Genomic DNA, 23,897 nt, shown 5'->3' with positions numbered 1-23,897 from the left:
CCGGGAATGCAAGGATTCTTCAATATATGCAAATCAATCAGTGTGATACACCATATTAACAAATTGAAGGAGAAAAAACATATGATCATCTCAATAGACGCAGAAAAACCTTTCAACAAAATTCAACACCCATTTATGATAAAAACCCTCCAGAAAGTAGGCATAGAGGGAACTTACCACAACATAATAAAGGCCATATATAACAAACCCACAGCCAACCGTGTTCTCAATGGTGAAAAACTGAAACCATTTCCCCAAGATCAGGAACAAGACAAGGTTGTCCACTCTCACCACTATTATTCAACATAGTTTTGGAAATTTTAGCGACAGCAATCAGAGAAGAAAAAGTAATAAGAGGTATCCAATAGGAAAAGAAGAAGTAAAGCTGTCACTGTTGGCAGATGTCATGATACTATACATAGAGGATCCTAAAGATGCTACCAAAAACTACTAGAGCTAATCAATGAATTTGGTAAAGTAGCAGGATAGAAAATTAATGCACAGAAATCTCTTGCATTCCTATACACTAATGATGAAAAATATGAAAGAGAAATTAAGGAAACACTCCCGTTTACCGCTGCAACAAAAAGAATAAAATACCTAGGAATAAACCTACCTAAGGAGACAAAAGACCTGTATGCAGAAAACTATAAGACACTGATGACAGAAAATTAAAGATGATACAAACAGATGGAGAGATATACGATGTTCTTGGATTGAGAGAATCAACATTGTGAAAATGACTATATTACCCAAAGCAATCTAGAGATTCAATGTAATCCCTGTCAAACTACCAATAGCATTTTCCACAGAACTAGAACAAAAAAGTTCACAATTTGTATGGAAACACAAAAGACCCTGAATAGCCAAAGCAATCTTGAGAATGAAGAACGGAGCTGGAGGAATCAGGCTCCTATCAGGCTCCCAGACTTCAGAATATACTACAAAGCTACAGTAATCAAGAACATATGGTACTGGCACAAAAACAGAAATATAGATCAATGGAACAGGATAGAAAGCCCAAGATAAACCCACTCACATATGGCCACCTTATTTTTGATAAAGGAGGCAAGAATATACAATGGAGAAAAGACAGCCTCTTCAGTAAGTGGTTCTGGGAAAACTGGACAGCTACATGTAAAAGAATAAATTAGAACACTCCCTAACACCATATACAAAAATAAACTCAAAATGGATTAAAGACCTAAATGTAAGGCCAGACACTATAAAACTCTTAGAGGAAAACATAGGCGGAACACTCTATGACATAAATCACAGCAAGATCCTTTTCTACCCACCTCCTAGAGAAATGGAAATAAAAACAAAAATAAGCAAATGGGACCCAATGGAACTTCAAAGCTTTTGCACAGCAACGGAAACCATAAACAAGACAAAAAGACAACGCTCAGAATGGGAGAAAATATTTGCAAACGAAGCAACTGACAAAGGATTAATCTCCAAAATATACAAGCAGTTCATGCAGCTCAATATCAAAAAATCAAAGAACCCAATCCAAAAATGGGCAGAAGACCTAAATACACATTTCTCCAAAGAAGATGTACAGATTGCCAACAAACACATGAAAGAATGCTCAACATCGCTAATCATTAGAGAAATGCAAATCAAAACTACAATGAGGTATCACCTCACACCAGTCAGAATGGCCATCATCAAAAAATCTACAAACAAGAAATGCTGGAAAGGGTGTGGAGAAAAGGGAACCCTCTTGCACTGTTGGTGGGAATGTAAATTGATACAGCCGCTATGGAGAACAGTATGGAGGTTCCTTAGAAAACTAAAAATAGAACTACCATATGATCCAGCAATCCCACTACTGGCATATACACTGAGAGAACCATAAGTCAAAAAGAGTCATGTACCACAATGTTCATTGCAGCTCTATTTACAATAGCCAGGACATGGAAGCAACCTAAGTGTCCATCGACAGATGAATGGATAAAGAAGATTTGGCACATATATACAACGGAATATTACTCAGCCAAAAAAAGAAATGGAGTTATTTGTAGTCAGGTGGATGGACCTAGAGTCTGTCATACACAGTGAAGTAAGTCAGAAAGAGAAAAACAAATACCATATGCTAACACATATATATGGAATCTAAAAAAAAAAAAAAAAAGTTCCGAAGAACCTAGCGGCAGGACAGGAATAAAGACGCAGACGTAGAGAATGGATTTGAGGACACAGGGAGGCGGAAGGGTAAGCTGGGACGAAGTGAGAGAGTGGCATGGACTTATATATACTACCAAATGTAAAGTAGATAGCTAGTGGGAAGCAGCTGCATAGCACAGGGAGATCAGCTCGATGCTTTGTGACCACCTAGAGGGGTGGGATAGGGAGGGTGGGAGGGAGACACAAGAGGGAGGAGATATGGGGATATATGTATATGTATAGCTGATTCACTTTGTTATAAAGCAGCAACTAACACACCATTGTAAAGCAATTATACTCCAATAAAGATGTTAAAAAAATTAAAAAATAAAAGAATCTGAACAAATAGTTTAAAAAAATAAATAAAATAAAATTCTGCCACAAGAAAACTGAAACAATAAGAATTTGTGAAAATGTAAAACATGAATGAGACAATGGACTAAATATGTCAGAATAAGAAATGAAGGTCTAGAGATAATCACAAAGAAATAAAATCAAATTAAAAAGAACAAGTAAATTCAAAATAAAATTTATAGTCAATAAAATGAAAAACTCAATTGACATTCAAAGAATAAAATTAAAATAACTGAAGCAGGTCTGGTGAAGAATGGGTTAAGAAATTTAGCCAAGAACTAAACCTACATAAAATAATTAAGTAGGAATTTTAGGACTTACAAATGTAATAATTGAAATTAGGAGCTTAGTGGATAGGTTAAATGAATAGATCAGACAGAATTTGAATCTAATGGACACATCTAGGAAGAAAACTGTGTCCAATTCTTCAGAATACATATTCTTTTCATATATGTACATAGAACATATGTGAAAATTGCCAAATGCTGTTCCATAAGTCAAGCCTCCACAATTTCAAAGGAATGAAATCATGGAGTACTTTCTATGACCACAGTGGAATTAAGTTAGAAATCAATAATAATCAATAAATAATAATCAAAGTGGGAACTAAAAACATTTTTATGTTAGAAAATTGTGAAACAGCAATCTAAATAATCCAATGGTCAAAGAATAAAACGCAAGAGATATTTTTAAATATTATGAGCTGAATGATAATGAAATAATGGAAAATCAAGACTTGTGGGATGGGGCTTCCCTGGTGGCGCAGTGGTTGAGGATCTGCCTGCCAATGCAGGGGACACGGGTTCGAGCCCTGGTCTGGGAAGATCCCACATGCCGCGGAGCAACTAGGCCCATGAGCCACAGCTACTGAAACTGCGCGCCTGGAGCCTGTGCTCCGCAACAAAAGAGGCCGCGACAGTGAGAAGCCCGCGCACCGCGATGAAGAGTGGCCCCCGCTTGCCGCAACTAGAGAAAGCCCTCGCACAGAAACGAAGACCCAACACAGCCATAAATAAATAAATAATTTTTTAAAAAAAGACTTGTGGGATGGCTTAGAGGGACATTTATAATAGCTTTAAATGTGCATATCTGAAAAGAATTTCTTAAAAACAATAATCTAAGCATCCATCTGTGTAAGCAAGAAAAAGAACAGCTAAAGCAAAAGAAAGAAGGAAAAAATAAAGATGAGAGCAGAAATCAATGAAGAAGAAACACAATAGTTTTAACATTGCAAAAACTAGTCCTTAGAAAGACTATAAAATTAATAAACCCAGTGGCATTTGGTAAATTTTTCTTATAATCTGGAAACCTTCTATCAAGGGACATTTTGAATCTGGATCTGAAAGATCTTCCCACCCTCCACACCCCATCATATATAGGGCTCACAAAACTCTGTGCTGTCCCTCATTTCACGTTTTTTCCATTCCAGAGCATTTATTTTAGAATGCAGTTAATAATGGAAAAAATGAAGATGCAACTAATTATTTCTGGGTTTATAAAAATGTGAGTTAGAATGTTTCATCCATTCAAAATAGCCAGTTGTGAGATTAAAAACCTAATTCATTCATTTAATGCTTTTCAGCAGACATCACAAGACTGAAGACATTCTCATAGCTCAAAACCTATGTCCAGGACATTTTTTCTTGCTTCTGATTTCAGCAGCTATGGAGTAAAAACTCTTTTATCTCCAGGGATTGTGTCACTTAACATAAAGCCTCCAACAATAACAACAAAAAGAAGTAAAAGAAAACATGAATTCAGCATACTAATAGTGATCATAGGTATGAAGATATATATTTTCCAAACCTGATAACTGTAATACTGTTCAAGTTACTATATTTTTAGAATAAAAAATTACCTTTCTGAAGCCACTTGACTGATATAAGAACAAGAAAAAAATGACATCCACGTTAACAGGAGCTGTCAACAAATGGATTAGTCAAATGTACAAACTAGATCATTCGTTTTGTAACTTTATGTCTTCCAAGCAACATGGTGCAGAAAGTTGAGGTTATAGTGTTCAGAAAATATAACAAACATGAAAACTTTGATCCTGTGGTCGCTGTCACATGCGTCACATTTGTGACATTTGAATGTATATGCCACAGAATAATTACACACACACATATCCACACACATACACACCCACTTACACACAAATACTCACATATGTACACATGTATATACACATGTAAACACAAAAACAAACAGAAACGTACACATAGATATATACACACATACATTTCCACTTACACACATAAACACCTACTTATACACATGAACATATTTATACATATGCACACCTACTTACACACACATACACCCATGCATGCATACACATACTACACACACGTACCCTACCACACATACACACACACTACAGGGTGTGTGTATAGATGTCCAAAAAATAATTTTTAAGATTGGGGTTTTGAAAATATGGAAACATCCCAATAAATGCTGCATTAAAACCAAGTAAAATATGTAAATGCTCATTTGGACAACAGAACCTTTAGCAAAAGAAATGTCCTTGAAAATATTGTGATTATTATGAGCCGTGAGTACAAATGTACCCTATAATATAAAGCTCAAATATTCTCATTTGTAGAGCTGTTCCATTTCATCCTATCATCTTTTCTTATTCTGTCTCTGCCCCAGTTCTCTATTCTCCCCCCACGATGTTTCATCCCTGACTTGAAAGCAGCAGAAGTTTAATGCTGAAAGTAACCAGCATTTTACAGGCTGATTGCCATTGCTGGGCTATTAGTAGAAATAAAAATGGCTTAATAAACTCTAGCATTCCACTCTAGTTAATGTCATTCCAGGTGTAGAGAGAAAGAAAGAATTCTATGTCTTCATTGTAATGATATTAAAACAAACTACTGTGTATTAAATCATGCTTGGAAATGAGCAGACACTGCAGCTAGAAGCAAGCTCAAGAAACCATGGGAAACTATTTTGACTACTTCATCCAGTTTCCTTTTGAGGGAGAAGGCTCTGTATAAGGAAATGAGCTGCCTCAGCGCCCCATCTTGACATACACAAAGACCATCACTGACTTGCTGTGATTCTCAACCACTCAGTGGAAGAAACAGGGGCAGCATGGAGAGGAGATGCAGAGGAGCACGAGGATGGACCACCGGGCAAGCAGTGATCAGAAGAAAAAGCTTATTTCTCTAATATGCAGCAATTCCTAGTCATTTGTGTTCTAGGCTTGCTCCACCATAAGAACTGAAACACTGCCAGGAAATGCACAATATTAGATTCCTTGAGAGAAACTTTCTTGGGTCATTTTACATTTATCCACAGAGCTCACAGCAGAAGACTGAATAGTTAAAAGATACAACTAATCTTATTTTTCACTTAAAGATTCTTAAATTCTACCAGTGCAGCGTGGCTAATAAATTGGGAAAACAAATCTAACTTTAAAGCAGTGCAATCCTCTATAATAATCTGAAAAATCAAAACTCTTTCCTCTCTGGAATTTTAAATAGATGATAGACTCAAAACCATTTAAAAATATGTTATGTTACGGAAATTGACAAATAATTGATTATCAGCTTAAGTTGAAATAACAGTCTACTCTAAATCCAGGACTAAGTACAGATGAAAAGCTTAACTTTGGGGCCTTATTTTTGGACATTGAATTAAGACAGACCAGGAGCAGCAGGCTTGTGGTGTAGGGAAAGGTGGAAGGGAGGCATAGATACTGGGAGTGCAGAGGAGGAAAAGTCGACACCTGTTTCACCCTCCCCCTCTATTTCTACTCCAATGTTCCTGGCTCGGGTACTACCATCTTTCACCCAAATGACTCATGGACCCCACAGCTGCCTCCTTAGCTGATGTTTTGTTCCATTGCTTTCATGTACAACAAAGTAGTGGATACGCTCTGCTTTATGTAACCTTTTTGTATTTTCGGCAGTCCTCGGTGCAAATCTGTTTTATTAAAAACTCTGAATAAACATGGAATTCAGTAACTGCCCAAATTCTAGAAGGAAGTAAAAAAAAGATGTAGGAGGGATGATTCATAGTTCAGGTTGTTTTTTAAACATAATTTCTATAAACTCTGTACATACTGGAAAAAATAGAATCAACGCCTTAATCCTTTGTTAGTGTCTGGCTGTGTCCATTAAGGACCGTGCATAAGCACAGACACATATGTTACCCAGCTGTCTGCTTTGTGGGAGTCACAGGTCTCCTATGTCTACGTGCCATCATCCAGGGAGAAACAGGATCACGCCATTTCAGAGAGGCCTTACGGCTGTTGAGCACCCCTTCCTCTGACAGCTCAGGATTGGTAGTGAGTGGTCAGAAAGAAGTGTTCATTGAGTAAGTTTTTTAAGGACTGGATGAAATGTTTTACAACAACAACAATACACATTTGGGGCATAAAAGAAATAGCTCAAAACATTAAACATGCCAATATTGGAAAATATTAGCATTTCCAATCACTGCTAAATTATCCTGATTCAGCTTCCCAGTGACAGTCCTATTTCCTTCACTTTTTTGCTGGATCATATGGTAGTTTTATTTTTAAATTTTCGAGGAACCTCCATACTGTTTCCCGTTATGGCTGTACCAAATTACATTCCCACCAACAGTGTACAAGGCTTTTCTTTTCTCCACACCCTTGCCTTTTTGGAACTTTAAGGTAATCCAAAAACATTATCCCTGCACTGTATGTATGCAGTTAAGGTAGAAGCACCAGGGAATGGAGAGAGCAACAATCTCCTTAAGTCAGTGTTTGCATCTGAAAAAACACGAGGGGATTTACGCCTGCCATTATTTTTTAAAAGGGCAGTAGAATGCTGATCACACACAGGTGGGATGCTTAAAGTAAATCCTGCATGTGGACTAAAAAGGAAGAGGCTCGGCCTGGCCCTTGCATGGAATATTCTACCTATTCTTTTTTTTTAAATTTTTATTGGAGTCTAGTTGAGTTACAATGTTGTGTTAGTTTCAGGTGTACAGCAAAGGAAATAAGTTATATATATACATATATCCACTCTTTCTTAGATTCTTTTCCCATATAGGCCATTACAGACTATTGAGTAGAGTTCTCTGTGCAATACAGTAAGTTCTTATTAGTTATCTATTTTACATATAGTAGTGTGTATATGTCAATCCCAATCTCTCAGTTTATCCCTCCCCCCCCCCTTTTCCCCCCTGGTAACCATAAGTTTGCTTTCTACATCTGTGACTCTATTTCTGTTTTGTAAATAAGTTCATTTGTACCATTTTTTTAAATTCCACATATGATATCATACGATATTTGTCTTCCTCTGACTTACTTCACTCAGTATAACAATCTCTAGGTCCATCCATGTTGCTGCGAATGGCATTATTCTTTTTTATGGCTGAGTAATATTCCATTGTGTGTGTGTGTGTGTGTGTGTGTGTGTGTGTGTATATATCTATGTGTGTGTGTGTGTATATATATATCTATGTGTGTGTGTGCGTGTGTATATATATATATCTATGTGTGTGTGTGTGTGTGTGTGTATATATATATATATATATATATATATATATATATATATATATACACCAAATCTTCTTTATCCATTTCTTTGTTGATGGACATTTGCTTCTACTGATTCTTAAAGTAGTCCTCTTCCCGACCTAACAGGTTCAGTGGTGGTTACATGAAGCATATTAGCTATTACATACCTTGTTCCTCTGTTTCTCATTAAGCAGAAGCCCTTTTGGAGTGGGAAATGTCCTGAAGTGAAAGAATTTATTCTAAGATGACTCTCATTGTCTTATAGATAAAATGTCAATACGGCATCAATTCATTAAACAAAAAATATAGATTGTGAAGCAGTTTCCATGAGGTTTCAGGATTAGAGTCACTCCCTAAAACATGCTCAAGTGAAGACGAATCCTTCACCTCTCCAGGATGTGCATGGCCAGCCTTCCTAGCAGTCCCTTGTAGGGGGCCTTTAGGCAGCTCCCCCAGAGCCTGAGGGCCAGGACAGGTAGACTGAATTTTGATCTCCCACAATTAACCACTTCTACACTTCATTCAGCCATTTCTTTGTGGAGCACTTCTGAAAGCTGAATTATGTGATGTGGAGAAGGACAGTGACTTTAGCACCAGCCAACAGAAGTATAATTTCTTCAAGATTACAGTTTTCTCCTTCAATGTTTTAATAGTTTGAGTATAAATATTTTCACAAAGAACATTTATGAGCTATTTTATTCTTTGAATGTGCTCTGTACAAATGAAATCATCTCTAGCCTCACTGGGATAATAATTTTGGCTATAATTTAATTGTCATGCAGAACCTAGAGCAAACCAAGCATTGAAGAAGAGAAGAGGAGAAGGAAGAAAAGACTTGTAGGTGTGGGAAAAATAAAACTAAAGTAGCATTGTTAGTATATTAATGTTCTTGCATTTTTCTAGCAGCTTTTCTTTTTCTAATAATCTTGAAGTATTTCATGAACTGTTGCTGTAGGAAAGCCATGAGATGCAGATTATTAAGAAAAAAAGACATCAGGATTATCCTAACACCACGATTCTGCATGACCTTTGCTACAGTTCCTTTGACAGATAATTACGTGAGAAGGAGAGAAGTAACAGCCATGTGCTGAGTGCCTCTGAAGTCCAAGTATTTTCTCCAGCATCTTCACTGCTAACCTCTACCCTGTGAGGCAGCTGTTACCGGCATTTTACAGAGGTTCCCAAGAATCAAGAAAATGGCCCCAAGTGATGTGTGTGTGGGTGTATGTGTGTATATATATATATATATATATATATATATATATATATATATATATACACACACACACACACAATGGAATATTACTCAGCCATAAGAAAGAATGAAATAACGCTATTTGTGGCAACATGGATGGACCTAGAGATTATCATACTAAGTGAAGTAGGCCAGACAAAGACAAATATTGTATGATATCACTTATATGTGGAATCTACAAAAAATGATACACATGAACTTATTTATAAAACAGAAATAGACTCACAGACATAGAAAACAAACTTATGGTTACCAAAGGGGAGGGGAGGAGAGGGACAAATTAGGAGTTTGGGACTAACTTATACACAGTACTATATATAAAACAGTTAAACAACAAGGGCCTACTGTATAGCATCGGGAACTATACTTAATATCTTGTAATAACCTATAATGGAAGAGAATATAAAAAAGAATACATATATTTATATATATGTATAACTGAATAACTTTACTGTACACCTGAAACTAACACAAAAATGTAAATCAACTATATTTCAATAAAAATAAAGAAAAGAAAACAATAAATTAACCAAATCACATTAAGAAAAAAAAAGAAAGAAAATGGCCCGAGGTACTCTGCCTTGTGGATCTTGGGAGAACAACTGAGCTCCAAATCAGTGCGTATTTCCTTCTCCATTTATGCTCATCCCTCAAATGAAATATGAGACATGTAACTGCTACTTGGCAAGGGTATAGGGCAGGCAGGCTCCAAAATGCAACATTCTTGGCATTACAAAAAGTTGAGGCGTATGCCAATTCCAGAAGACTCAGAGGGAACTGAGCAAGTGCTCAGACTGACCAGTATCACTGCCCAAGGTGACCTGGACATCTTTATGCCAAGGAACAATGTATAGAAATGGCATCGATGACAGAGGCCAGCAAGGCATGGGTCAGGGGCTCCTTTCCACCCCTTACCAACTCCCCATTCCATAATGCATGTAAGCCCCTCGCATAAAAACAGATATACAAAGAACTTGGATTCCCAAGCAAAACCTTACACTGACTGAGAAATTTCTGCAATGAATTGAGAAATCTGAAATTGACTAGATTATTTTCTACTGTCAAGGAGAAATGAAATGTTATGATGAAAAATGAGATATTTTTTAAATTACAATTTTGCCTCCTTTACTGGCTTTTTGGACTGCAACTATGAAACTTAAGCATGGTTTTAGACTTATTTTCAAAACAGAAATGTTTTAAAACCTTTAATGAAGTAGCAGTAACATAAAATAAACTGCACTTACAGTGTACAGTTTCATAGGTTTGATATATGTGTGCCCATGAAGCCATCAGCCTAATTAAGATAGTGAACACATCCATCACCCCCAAAAGTTTCCTCATGCCCTTCTGCAACCCCTTCCCACTCCCCTCATTCCTTCCATCCCCAGGCAAACATTTAACTACTTTTTGTAATGACAGATTTATTTGCATTTTCTAGGGCTTCATACACATAGACTCATACAGTATTTTTTTCTAGCTTCTTTCTCTCAGCATAATTGAGATTAATCATGCTGTTGTGTGTACCAATAGTTTACTTCCTTTTATTGTCATGTATTATTCTACTGTAGGGATATATCATACTCTCTTTATCCATTCACTTGTTGACGGATATATGGGATATTTACTGGTTTGGGCTGTTACAAATAAATCTGCTATGAACAGCCATACACAAGTCTTTGTGTGGATATATGATTTATTTGTCGTGGGTAATATCTAGGCGCAGAATGGCTGGATTATATGATGGCTTTATATGATGGATTTCTGCTTGGCTTTTTAAGAAACTGCCAAACTGCAAAACAGGTACCTTCTAAGAATATTAAAATCAACTGACTGATTTTTGCCAAATGCCAAAGGAAAGTGTACGATCTTCTTTTTATCCCTTTGTTTTTCTACTGAAATGTATTATGTTTTCACTTTGAAAACAGGATTCCCCTCCCCTCTTAATACTGAAACATTTTACTGACCAAAGCAGGCAATGTAAAAAGTATCTCATCCCTTTTAATATTATAAGCCTTTGATTGTTACAACTTTTTTGCTCCTCAGAAAGCCATCCCCTGCTATTCCAGACCCACAGATATGGGAATGGAGTACTGTATCAAGCAGCCTCCCAAGGAACAGGACATTAACCACTGAGACAAGAAAAACCATGGCCTAATTATCATTAATCCAAGTGCACCTCTATTCTAGAAAAACAGAGTGCCGTGAAGGGCAGAGAATATGCCCATTCATAACATTATGTCCCTACTAAGTAACTCGTGATCTATTTCAACTTCTCTACTGATACCCCAAGTCCAGAGAATTACTCTCTGGTTTCTACCAAGGGCCTGAAAAAATAACTTTTTTCCCCACTGATTTTCTTTTTCTGACCCTCAGAAAATTCTATCATATTAAGCAGGTATGATTGTATTTTCAATTCCTCTGCAGGCTCTTTCTGCTTCACCGTCCCCCTGTGAGGTTTCGCAGTTCATCCGTAATGTTCTTCTATGAGTGAATTACACTCAGTGGTTGACATACACTTACCTGTCCCCACCACTTCTATTATCTGGCATATTCCCTAAAATAGGTCTGCCTCCATTTTCCTGGTACTCTTACCTTACTAAAAGAAAAGAAAACATAATCAGTGCCAATGTTTTCACTGGTTTCAGTTAAGGTTGAAGTCAGGAATAAATCATAAACTTTTTAGTGGGGATTTGTTCTTCCCTTTTTTTTTTTTACACTTAAAATAATATTTATACTACTTTTTCCCCATGGAATGTGTTTTTTTATGCCCACTATTTGGATCGTTTACAGCTTTCAAGACAAATCAATAGAATCTTAGCTTTAAGATAAGTCTCAGATTTAAATCCCAACTTTGTTGACCTGCTAATGGTGGTGATTGTGCAAGTTACATAATCTCTCTGCATTGTGTTTATTTCTCCATGAAGCTGGAGTACCTCCAATCACAGAACTCCCTGAGGGCAGGTATCTTGGGCCATTTTGTTCATTATTATATAGCTGATGCCAAGAATTGTGCCTGACATATGGGAGGCACTAAATAAATAATGACTGAACGTATAAAACAAAAACAGCAATTATAATAACATAACCACCTTCACACAATTTGCTGCACGAAGCCAGTGGATAAACAATACTGTTTAACTTCCATTACATACAAAAGTGTTCTACCAGGAAGAGAGCAAAGTAAGTGATGATTTCACCATCAGAGACTTTAGAGGGAATGATTTCCAGGGATCCTAGACCTGGGATCTGTGATTTATTCCTGACATCAATCTTAACTGAAGCAAATGGAAACATCAGCACTGATTGCCTTATCTTTTCTTTTCTTTCTGTAAGGTAAGGGTACTAAAAAATGGATCATGACAGACCACATGAAATTCTATGCTAAGAAAGTAAGAATTTTACATGCCAACCTTTTCCGGTTGTCACATAACAAAGTGCCACTTTTTAGAGAAATACACCCAGGTCCGTTCTAGTAAAGTGGTTAGGACACAGGGCCTGAAGCAATGCCCAAGACACCCAATATATGGCCAGAAACATAACTGAATTGCCTTCCCAATTTCAGAGCAGAATTACTTGTAAAAATGGAAAGAAGAGATCCCAGAGACATCCTCAGAAAAGAAAAAGAACTCACCTCTAGGCGGGGCTCACTGTGTCTGAGAGTTACTAGGTAAACATATTGTGCCCCTTCGACAAGATTTGTCCAGCATCTACTGCAGCAGATGCTACACACCTTGAAACCTCCTCCCAATGCTATAGCTCACATGGAGAGCAGTGGCTCAGAATATGCAATGGACCCAGTAATAAACAGAAACCATGGCCCTAACTCATCATCAGAGGACAAGGCGGCAGGCAGCAGCACCTTGAAAAGTCTAAAATACCTTCCCAAACTACATAAGGGATAAATAATGAAGACAGCTTGGAATTAACTTCTGATGATGCATATTTTACTATTTATATGTTGTTCAGGATGCATTATATTTATAAAACCAAGGAAGAAGGACCCGGAAAAAAAGTATGATGACACAGGCAGGGCCACCAAGTCAGTGAGCAGAGCAAGAACTCTGGTTCCTGGGAAAAGAGCCTGAGGAGCTGCACTGGAAGTTACAGGACAGTGGTGGGTCTCAGGGCTCCCAGGAGAGGCTCTGATTACAGCTGCCACAGTTGTCAGCCACTTCTCCAAAACTTGGAGTCGCTCTGGCTTGACTGATTTTTAGAAGGTCCTCTTACTCTGTATACCCCTGAGAAAGACAGATTCTCTGTACAAGTGAGATGAAAAGGAAGGAGAATAGGATCCTCCTGTCTCCTGAGGGACAGCTATTCCTCCTGCCTGCTCTCATCCTCCAAGAATGGGAGAACCTAGTCACCAAAGGCACATTGCAGGGTTTATCAATTAAAAACACTCTAAAGAAATATAACCCTTCTAGGTTTCTTTCTTCTAAGAACCCCTCCCAATGTCCACTCCCAGGAGCATCCATTCCTGAGGGCGAAGTGAGGAGAGCCAACCCCACCGTGCACACAGCTCTGCAGGTCCGGCCCAGACTGACCCTACCTGCACACACACCACCACCCAGTCAGAGAAAGAACAATGCCCATGTTCACATTAATCCTGACTGAGCCAGCCCTTGATTTCTGGCAATGTTTCATCTTTCTCTTTGTGAACGCTTCCTTCAAATCCTTAAGGGTTTAGCATTTCTTGTTTTTAGGTACCATGTTTCTTTCCTGTGTGCATGGAACACTTTTGCAAGGAAAGGTCATTCTTCCTCGATTAGTATGTTGTAGGCTCTTTGTACTGTTTTTGCTAATGGAATTTAATTCATATCAACCCTCCATGGCAAATGTTATCATTCCTATTTTAAATATGCAGAAGCTAAGACTCAGGGAGATTAAGTAAGTTGTCAGTGGACACTCCACAAATAAAGAGATCTAGGTCTGTCCAATTCTAAAATCCCCATTTTTTCACTGTGCTAAGCAGTGTCTGAGAACAGGAGGCACATACATTTAACAAATAAATCTACTAAATTATCTATAACATACCACAATTAAGCCAGGACAGAGAATAGTTCATAAATGGACTAAATATCTCATATGTATCATATGTTCATAATGAATAGAGAAAGGTTTTCAAAGTCATAGGAATAGAACTTCCGAAAAAACAAACTCATATGGCCAAGTGAGAGTTTTAAGAAAAGTTTTCTTGCAAAAATATGTTATTTTCCCATTCGGATATTTTTCTTCTAAAGAAATCTTGTTTGGTCTCTTTATTAGTGGCATACAAGATAAAAAGATAATGATAAGGACATATATATTATACACCCTGTCCCTTCAAACTATAAATCAAGAAGTATTTTTTATCCTCCAACCTAATAAGAAAAGAGGAGTCATGTTGATGTTTTTTCTTACTTTGAAGGAAATAAAGGCAAATTCATCGCTTAAGAATTTTATCTGCTTCAGAGTCATTATGAAATAACTAACAAAATAATGTAGAGTATTTTTTATTAGGGTATAGTTGCTTTACAATGTTGTGTTAGTTTTTTCTGTACAGAAAAGTGAATCAGCTATACGTATAAATATATCCCCTCTTTTTTGGATTTCCGTCCCATTTAGGTCACCACACAGCACTGAGTAGAGTTCCCTGTGCTATACAGCAGGTTCTCATTAGTTACCTATTTTATACATATTAGTGTATATAGGTCAATCCCAATCTCCCAATTCATTACCCCCCCTCACTTTCCTCCCTTGGTATCCATACATTTGTTCTCTACATCTGTGTCTCTATTTCTGCCTTGTAAATTGGTTCATCTGTACCATTTTTCCAGATTCCACATGTATGTGTTACTATATGATATTTGTTTTTCTCTTTCTGACTTCACTCTGTATGACAGTCTCTAGGTCCATCCACGTCTCTACAAATGACCCAATTTTGTTCCTTTTTATGGCTGAGTAATATTCTATTGTACATATGTACCACATCTTCTATTTAGGGTCTTTTGTGTCTCCATACAAATTTTAAGGTTTTTTGTTCTAGTTCTGTGAAAAATGCCATTGGTAATTTGACAGGGATTGGACTAAATCTGTAGATTGCTTTGGGTAGTATAGTCATTTTCACAATATTGATTCTTCCAATCCAAGAACATGTATATGTCTCCATCTGTTTGTGTCATCTTTGATTTCTTTCATCAGCGTCTTATAGTTTTCTGAGTACAGGTCTTTTACCTCCTTAGGTAGGTTTATTCCTAGGTATTTTATTCTTTTTGTTGCAATGGTGAATGGGAGTGTTTCCTTAATTTCTCTTTCTGATCTTTTGTTGTTACTGTATAGGAATGCAAGAGATTTCTGTGCATTAATTTTGTATCCTGCAACTTTACCAAATTCATTGATTAGTTCTAGTAGTTTTCTGGTGGCATCTTTAGGATTTTCTATGTACAGTATCATGTCATCTGCAAACAGTGACAGTTTTACTTCTTCTTTTCTGATTTGGATTCCTTTTACTTCTTTTTCTTCTCTGATTGCTGTGGATAGGACTTCCAATGCTAGCATGGAAGTTAGTAGAAGGAAAGAAATCATAAAGATCAGAGCAGAAATAAATGAAATAGAAACAAAGAAAACAATAGCAAAGATCAATTTTTTAAAAAGCTAGTTCTTTGAGAAGATAAACAAAATTGATAAACTTTTAGCCAGACTCATCAAGAAAAAGAGGGAGAGGATGCAAATCAATAAAATTAGAAATGAAAAGGGAGAAGTTACAACAGACACCACAGAAATACGAAGCATCCTAAGAGACTACTACAAGCAACTGTATGCCAATAAAATGGACAACCTGGAAGAAATAGACAAAGTCTTAGAAAGGTATAACATTCCAAGACTGAACCAGGAAGAAATAGATAATATAAACAGACCAATCACATGTAATGAAATTGAAACTGTGATTAAAAATCTTCCAACAAACAAAAGTCCAGGACCAGATGGCTTCACAGGCGAATTCTATCAAACATTTAGCGAAGAGCTAACATTTATCCTTCTCAAACTCTTCCAAAAAATTGCAGAGGAAGGAACATTCCTAAGCTCATTCTATGAGGCCACCATCACCCTGATACCAAAACCAGACAAAGATATCACATAAAAAGAAAATCACAGACCAATGTCACTGATGAATATAGACGCAAAAATCCTCAGCAAAACACTAGCAGAGAGAATCCAACAACACATTAAAAGAATCATACACCATAATCAAGTGGTATTTATCCCAGGGATACAAGGGTTCTTCAATATACGTAAATCAATCCATGTGATACACCTTATTAACAAATTGAAGGAAAAAAACCTCATATGATCATCTCAATAGATGCAGAAAAAGCTTTTGACAAAATTCAACACCCATTTATGATAAAAACTGTCCAGAAAGTGGGCATAGAGGGAACCTACCTCAACATAATAAAGGCCATATATAAAAAACCCACAGCAAACATCTTCTTCAATGGTGAAAAACTGAAAGCATTTCCTCTAAGATCAGGAACAAGACAAGGATGTCCACTCTCATCACTATTAATCTAAAGTATTTTTAAAGTGCTAAGAAATAGCTGTCTAGTGCTAGTGTAAAGATGTCCACAGAGGGCTGCTGCAGAAAGTCTACACTCTGGATCCACATGGAGCAGGAGTTAAAGATGCTGATTAGCTGCATATAAGAGCATTCCATACAGGAGTCCAAGAAATTACAGACTCAAAAGTTCTAGGGACAAGCAGAAAAGAAAGAAAACACCATGTCTTAGCAAGTCTTAAGATGTTTATTGTATGTGGATCTTTCATTTTTATTAATATTCCATAAGTATCTAGTCCATATGCCTCCATTGCATCTATTAAATCTACAGAAGGCACAATCCTGTTTGTGACAGAGGAACTAACAAAAATAAGGCTATTTCTGACCTTGAGAAACCCTATTACCTGGTTGGTGAGGATGTGGAGAAAAGGGAATCTTAATACACGGTGGTGGGTAAATTGGTGAGCCACTGTGGAAAACAGAATGGAGGTCGTCAAAAAACTAAAAATAGAGCTACTATATGATTCGGTTATTCCATTTCTGGGTATATATCCAAAGAAAAGAAAAACACTAATTCAAAAAGATACATGCACCCCAAAGTTCATAGCAGCACTATTTACATTAGCCAAGATATAGAAGCAACCTAAGTGTCCATCAACAGATGAAAGGATGAAGAATATGTGGTATATATATATACAATGGAATATTACTCAACCACTAAAAACAGGACATTTTGCCATTTGTAACAACATGGATGAACCTGGAGGGTATTGTGCTTAGTGAAATAAGTCAGACAGAGAAAGACAAATACTGTATGTTCTCACTTGTATATGGAATCTAAAAAATAAAGCAAACAGATGAATACAACAAAACAGAAATAGACTCACAGTTATAGAGAACAAACTACTGGTTACCAATAGGGAGACAGAAGGGGAGAGGGGTAAAATGGGGTAGGGGATTAAGAGGCACAAACTGCTATGTATAAAATAAGTAAGCTACAAGTATCTATTGTACAGCACAGGGAATATAGCCAATATTTTATAATAATAACTTTAAATGGAGTATAATCTATAAAAATAGTGAATCACTATGTTGTGCACCTGAAACTATTGATAATATAATATTGAAAATCAAGAATACTTCAATAAAAAAAAGAAAAAGAAAAAAAGAAACCCTATAACCTGGAGGTGCAGACACCTACACGTCAACATGCTTTCAACTGGAGAGAGAGGTGGTTGCTAAGTGTATGAGCCCTCCTTTAAGGAAACAACTCCGTTAGAAATAATAACCCATGATAACATCTGTGTCCAAGGCTCCAGATCACTCAGACTAATTGCTTTGTGGTATAAACTGCTGTCAGTCAATCCTTCCACAGCTGCCAGCACCAACAGGCATGTACAGAAATGCTCACTATGAGCCGTTAGAATTGTTATTGCAGTGTGATTTGGAATAGCCAAAAACTGGAAACTATAAAATGTCCATCAAAAACATAAAGGAGAATAAATTACAAATGTAAAGTGGAAAATAACACAGCAACGAGCATAAATGCTCTACCACTATGTGTAATAATACAGATGAATACAAAAACACAATATTATGCAAAAGGAACCCATGACAAGAGAGTACATGCTGCACCATCTCACTCATATAAAGGACAAGAACAGGAAATATCAAGCTACGTGCAGCTCAATGACAAAAAGACAAACAATTCAGTTATAATATAAGCAAAGCACTTGAATAGATACTGTTCCAAAGAAGACATACAAATGGCCAGCAAGCACATGAAAAGATGCTCCACATCATTATTCATTAGGGAAATGCAAATCAAAACCATAATGAGATACCACTTTACACCCACTAGGATGGCTATAATCAAAACAGTGGAATATATCAACTGTTGGCAAGGATGCGGAAAAATCACAACCCTTGTCCAATGCTAGTGGGAATAGAAAATGGTACAATCAGTATGGAAAACAGTCTGACGTTTCCTAAAAAAATTAAACTTAGAATTACTGCAATTCTACTCGTAGGTATGTATTCCAAACAGGTGTGTAAGTAAAAACTTCTATATAAATATTAATAGCAACATATTCACAATAGCCAAAAGGTGAGGACAAACCAAAACAAAGTTTGGAAGGACTATTTTTAATATCAGCCAAAAGAAAACATCTGTGAGATTTGGAATTCTGGTCTATGCCTTGCATGCTGAGGTCATCAAATTGTACTTTCCAAAAATCTTTGCATGTGATGTTTATCCCCTCAATCCATATTGAAATAGGAACATCCAGCAAACTTGCAATTTTCCTAATTCAGACATCTGGAGGTCACAATCTAAGTGAGATCTAAATGTATTTCATTTAGGCCTAGGGTCATACTTATCTGGTAAAAGGAATGCTTTTCCATCTTCAGAGCGGGCTTGTTCCCAGAATCCTCTTTCACTGGCCTGATGCTAATGATTCACGTGCGTGAGTTCTAGCTCTTTAGGTGGTCACTAGAACGTGCAACCCCCTGAAGAGAGTACCTGCTTCTAGATCCTTCCTAAATCTCTACCACCAACATTCTTTTCATTAATTCCAAAGTTTTGACTGCATACATTATATGACCCTTAATGAGTATGTGGGCAGTCCATACGTCACACATCAGTCACTTTCCTCTCTTCCTCAAAACAGAGGGTTGTTTTGTTACTTTAAAGAATCTAACAGGGAATATCCAACAAAGCCAGAGGGGATTTTCTGAACACAATGGGACAATGCCTACAACCCAAGAGCCCTGCTGGCTCTTCCCGACTACTTGGCTGTGCTTCTTGCTCACTTTCAGAACGGAAGTGAGGCAACTTGTTCTCACATCTCCTTCAGAACCCTTCCAGTCCATGATCATCACAGTGGAGGTCCTCTTCTTAAAGTCACCTATTCTAGTAGGGGACAGAGGGCATACTGATGAGTATTAAGAAAAACATGAACTGTCAGGCACTGACAGGAAGAGCAGGAAGCTCTCACTTTTGTGAGATGGAGCCCACTAGCAATGCATATTTCACTTTTAAACATATGCACCAACTGGAGATTTTAAAAGGTAACTTACAGGGCTTCCCTGGTGGCACAGTGGTTGGGAGTCCGCCTGCCAGTGCAGGAGACATGGGTTCAGGCCCTGGTCCGGGAGGATCCCACATGCCACGGCACAATTGGGCCCGTGCGCCACAACTACTGAGCCTGCGCTCTAGAGCCCGCGAGCCACAACTGCTGAGCCCAAGTGCCACAACTGCTGGGGCCCACGCGCCTAGAGCCCGTGCTCCGCAACACGACAGGCCACCGCAATGAGATGCCCGTGCACCGCAACGGAGAGTGGCCCCCCACTCGCCGCAACTGGAGAGAGCCTGCACACAGCGGTGAAGACCAAGTGCAGCCAAGAATAAATAAACTAAATAAATTAATTAAAAATAAATTAAAAAAAAAAACCAAAGGTAACTTACAATTATCTGTTCCTGAAATGGTGCTCCCCTTCTCACTGCAGAAGTCTTAGAGTACTTGCAGTTACTTTACCATTTAACATGCAGTGGTCTGAGCCAGGAATTCATTGAAGGTGATGGATTCACACTGTACTTTTTTGGCTCTCACAAAAGTAAAATCATTTATTTTTGTATATAACTTTCCTCTACTTTTCCTTGACAGAGATTAGAGAAATAAGCAAAAGGCATCCATCAATCCCAAGAATGCATTGATTATCTGCCATGGGCCAGGCAGTTATCTGGATCCTGGAGTCAGAGAATGAGTTACCTGCCAGCAAAGACCATAGACTCTGGCAGAAGCACAACAAAGATGTACCCAATCAATCAATAATCGCCCACTGAACAGTACATGTGGAAGGCACTCTACTGAGAACCGGAGACTGAAAGATCAACAAACGATAGACCCTGTAGTCTTTTTGTCTACAAAGAGAGGACGCCAGACTGGAAGGAGAGGTATTATTAAACACAGGGAGGTAATGGGAGTCATATAGTGGGATTGGCTAATACATAAAATGCCTTAAGAACAGCTGATTGTAAGTTGATAATGCTGAGCTTTCCTAACCATGTAGTACCTTACAACAGTTGATCAAAAACAGAAAACTAGTTAAATGGAGCATTTAAGAGAAACAAAGAGCAAGATCATGAATTCTTAGTCCTTTTACTAGACTTAACCCTGCATGCTGGCATTTAGAATAACTGTGTTAGGTATCTATCACTGCATAACAAAGTACGCCAGAAGGGGCTAAAACAGGATTATATTTGCTCACAATTCTATTTGGGCCAGGCTCAAGTTGTGAAAAGAACTTTTGAAAAGTTCTTTTGCTTGTCTCATCTGAGATTATTCATGTGGCTGTTCAACTGGGGACTGATTCATCCAGAGGGACCTCAGCTGGAAGATCCCATCTCAGCTCCACGTGGTCTCACCCTTTATGAGGCTCTACCAAGCTTCCTCACACAGACACACTACATTCTATGGGGTAAGAGGAAGTCAAAAGTCCCCTTGAGTCCTAGATCAGATTGTCACAAATATTACTCACTCCACATTCTTTTGGTCAAAGCCAGTCACAAGGCCATTCTAGGTAAATAAACGGGATAAAAGACTCTACCTCTTAAAAAGATGGACAGTAAAGCCATGTATTTCAAAGAGGTGTGTCTACAGGAAATGGAGACTTGTTGTAGTCATCAATTTAACAATGTCTTAACATTTAGGACTCCAAATATCTAATTTTCACAACTGAAAGATCCTTTCTTCTCACTTCTCACTATTCACAGTGTAAATATTCCTAATTTCATATAGAAATCTCTAAACTCTAAACATACTAGCTTTATCAATAAACATGTTTATACAGCACCTGTATTGATAACTTAACATTTTTACCACACAGGCTAAGTACAGTACTCTTGCCACGTGAATTACTAAAGTAGGTAATAAGGATAATAAGGTAATAAGCGTGTTCCTTGTTCCAAAATTATTCCCTGCTACTAGGGCCAGCATCTGAGGACTTCTGATTAACATAACACTTTTTTGTATTTGACATTAATTTTAAAGGCATCAGTTAAAAGTACAAATGCTATATAATTAGGTTGAAACAACTTATTTAAACATGTAACTTTTCATGGAGACCCACCTGTCAACAATACTTCCCCTCCTCCTTCAGACACTTGAAGGTAAGTGACCATGAACAAATGAGTAATTCTGATTTTTATATTACAATGTGCAGTTTCTGTTTCCTTGACAAGAGGGATAGAAATAAGAAAATATTGGCATTTTTGAATCTCCTAATTAAAGACAATGTGTTTTGCGTTTGTTTATAACTCAAACTGACTATAATACTTCAAGCACAGTGAAATTCACTTACTATTGAACAAGAGATGACTAGTCTCAAAAATAAACTTCCAATGTTCTTCCAAGGTAATTTTATCACAATTGTTTCTGCTAGAAAAGAGGGAAAGTCCAGGTAATACACTCAAAATTTCCATTAGGAGAGGCAGCCCAAATAGTATCCTATCACCTTATGATTTTCATGCTGCTTTCACCCACCACAGGGTCGCTTGGCAATGTTCTGAGACAGCCTTCTCTGATTTCGCTTGGCAGACTGAGGCAGTGTTTCTACTCTGTGATTGATTGCAGCATTACCTGGATAGTCTTAGTCCAAGCTCCCCTGTGAAAGTCTTGAATAATTTGTAACTCCTGCCATGAGCTCAGCACCTGATTTATTACACCTCATTATTGCAGCTGCCTGTCTGTGTACAGAGGCAGCAGGTAGTGAGAGCACACAGAGTACAGGGAAGAAGACAGTCACCATCCCCCCAAAGCAGCCTAAACAAGACGGACAATGGAATTAGAGTCTACATTACAAAACTCCAAACTAAACACAGAAGTTTTCCTGTTAGAGACTTAGTTAGTGTGGACCTAGCCAATGCCTCCACTCTATCTTTCTCATAACATTCATCTTACCTGTGTCCTAGCCAAATGTTAGACCCACAGTGAAATTATCCCCCATTTTGTTCAATCGCAAATAACCCCATTTTGAATTGAACTGAATACAAGAAAACATCCAAAACAATATAAGCATACAAGTGGCCAAGACCTATATTTAAACCAACAAAGAACAACAGCCAACATTCATTCAGAATTATCTATGAAGCATTTCTCACAAAATCACCTAGGTGTCTAGTTCACAGCATCAGTGTTCCTGTTTTTGAGCTGGTGGTGTCATTGTCACTAATCAATTCTCTTTATGTGAGAAAGATCCCCAAACATTCTCTTTTATCACATTTTTGTTTCATTTAAGAATAGCCTTCCCGCAACACTTACAAAGGGACTCCTCTGTTGAACTGTACACTTGAAATGGATTAATTGCATGGTATGTTGATTATATCCCAAAAGAGGCCTGAGAGGAAAGAGAGAGAGAAAGAGAGAGAGTTTCCTGCCTGCCAAGTTTTCTCTCAGGACTATTGAACTCTGATTCTCAGAGAGGAGTTGTTAACCCTCTCCCAGTGTACAGGTGCACACATCCTACATTAGCTGGGGATGTGGGCTCTATGATTATCTTAAAATCCAATGATAAATGTGGGGGCGATCACCTGTTATGTACTGAATGTTTATGTACTCCCCAAATTCATATGTTGAAGCCCGCAAGTAATGCTATTTGGTGGCAGGCCTTTAGGAGGAAATTAAGTTTAGATGAGGTCATAAGGGTGGGGCCCCCATGATGGGATTAGTGTCCTTATAAGAAGAGATAGAGCTTGCGCACTCTCTCTCCACTGTGTAAGGACACAGCAGGAAGGTGGCCACCTGCAAGCCAGGAAGAGGGTCCTCACCAGGAACTGAATCTGCCAGCACCTTGATGCTAGATTTTAAGCCTCCAGAATTATGAGAAATAAATATCTATTCTTTAAGCTACCCAGTCGGTAGTGTTTTGTTAAAGCAGCCCAAGCAGATTAATATGTCATCTCTGGGCATCTTTACAGTGCGTTACCTTCTTTACGCTTAAGTGCCTTTACCTAAGGCATTGGGCATCAGATTGTTAGCAAAGTTTGTAGTGCTTAAAAACCTTCCACCCAAAGAGCAAACAGAAGA

At 37.7% G+C, this 23,897-nt stretch overlaps 1 protein-coding gene across 1 annotated transcript in view; it reads right to left on the bottom strand.

Moving 5' to 3' along the window:
* Window positions 1-23,897, bottom strand: part of LOC309665140 (serine palmitoyltransferase 1-like) — a 93,367-nt gene that overhangs the window by 37,107 nt on the left and 32,363 nt on the right. The gene's annotated exons all lie outside the window — the stretch shown is intronic.

The sequence above is a fragment of the Balaenoptera physalus genome (assembly GCF_965194825.1).
Source record: "Balaenoptera physalus genome assembly, chromosome: 7".
Lineage (NCBI taxonomy): Eukaryota > Metazoa > Chordata > Mammalia > Artiodactyla > Balaenopteridae > Balaenoptera > Balaenoptera physalus.
Note: the sequence above shows the minus strand (reverse complement) of the source record. Positions and strands in the feature narration are given on the sequence as shown.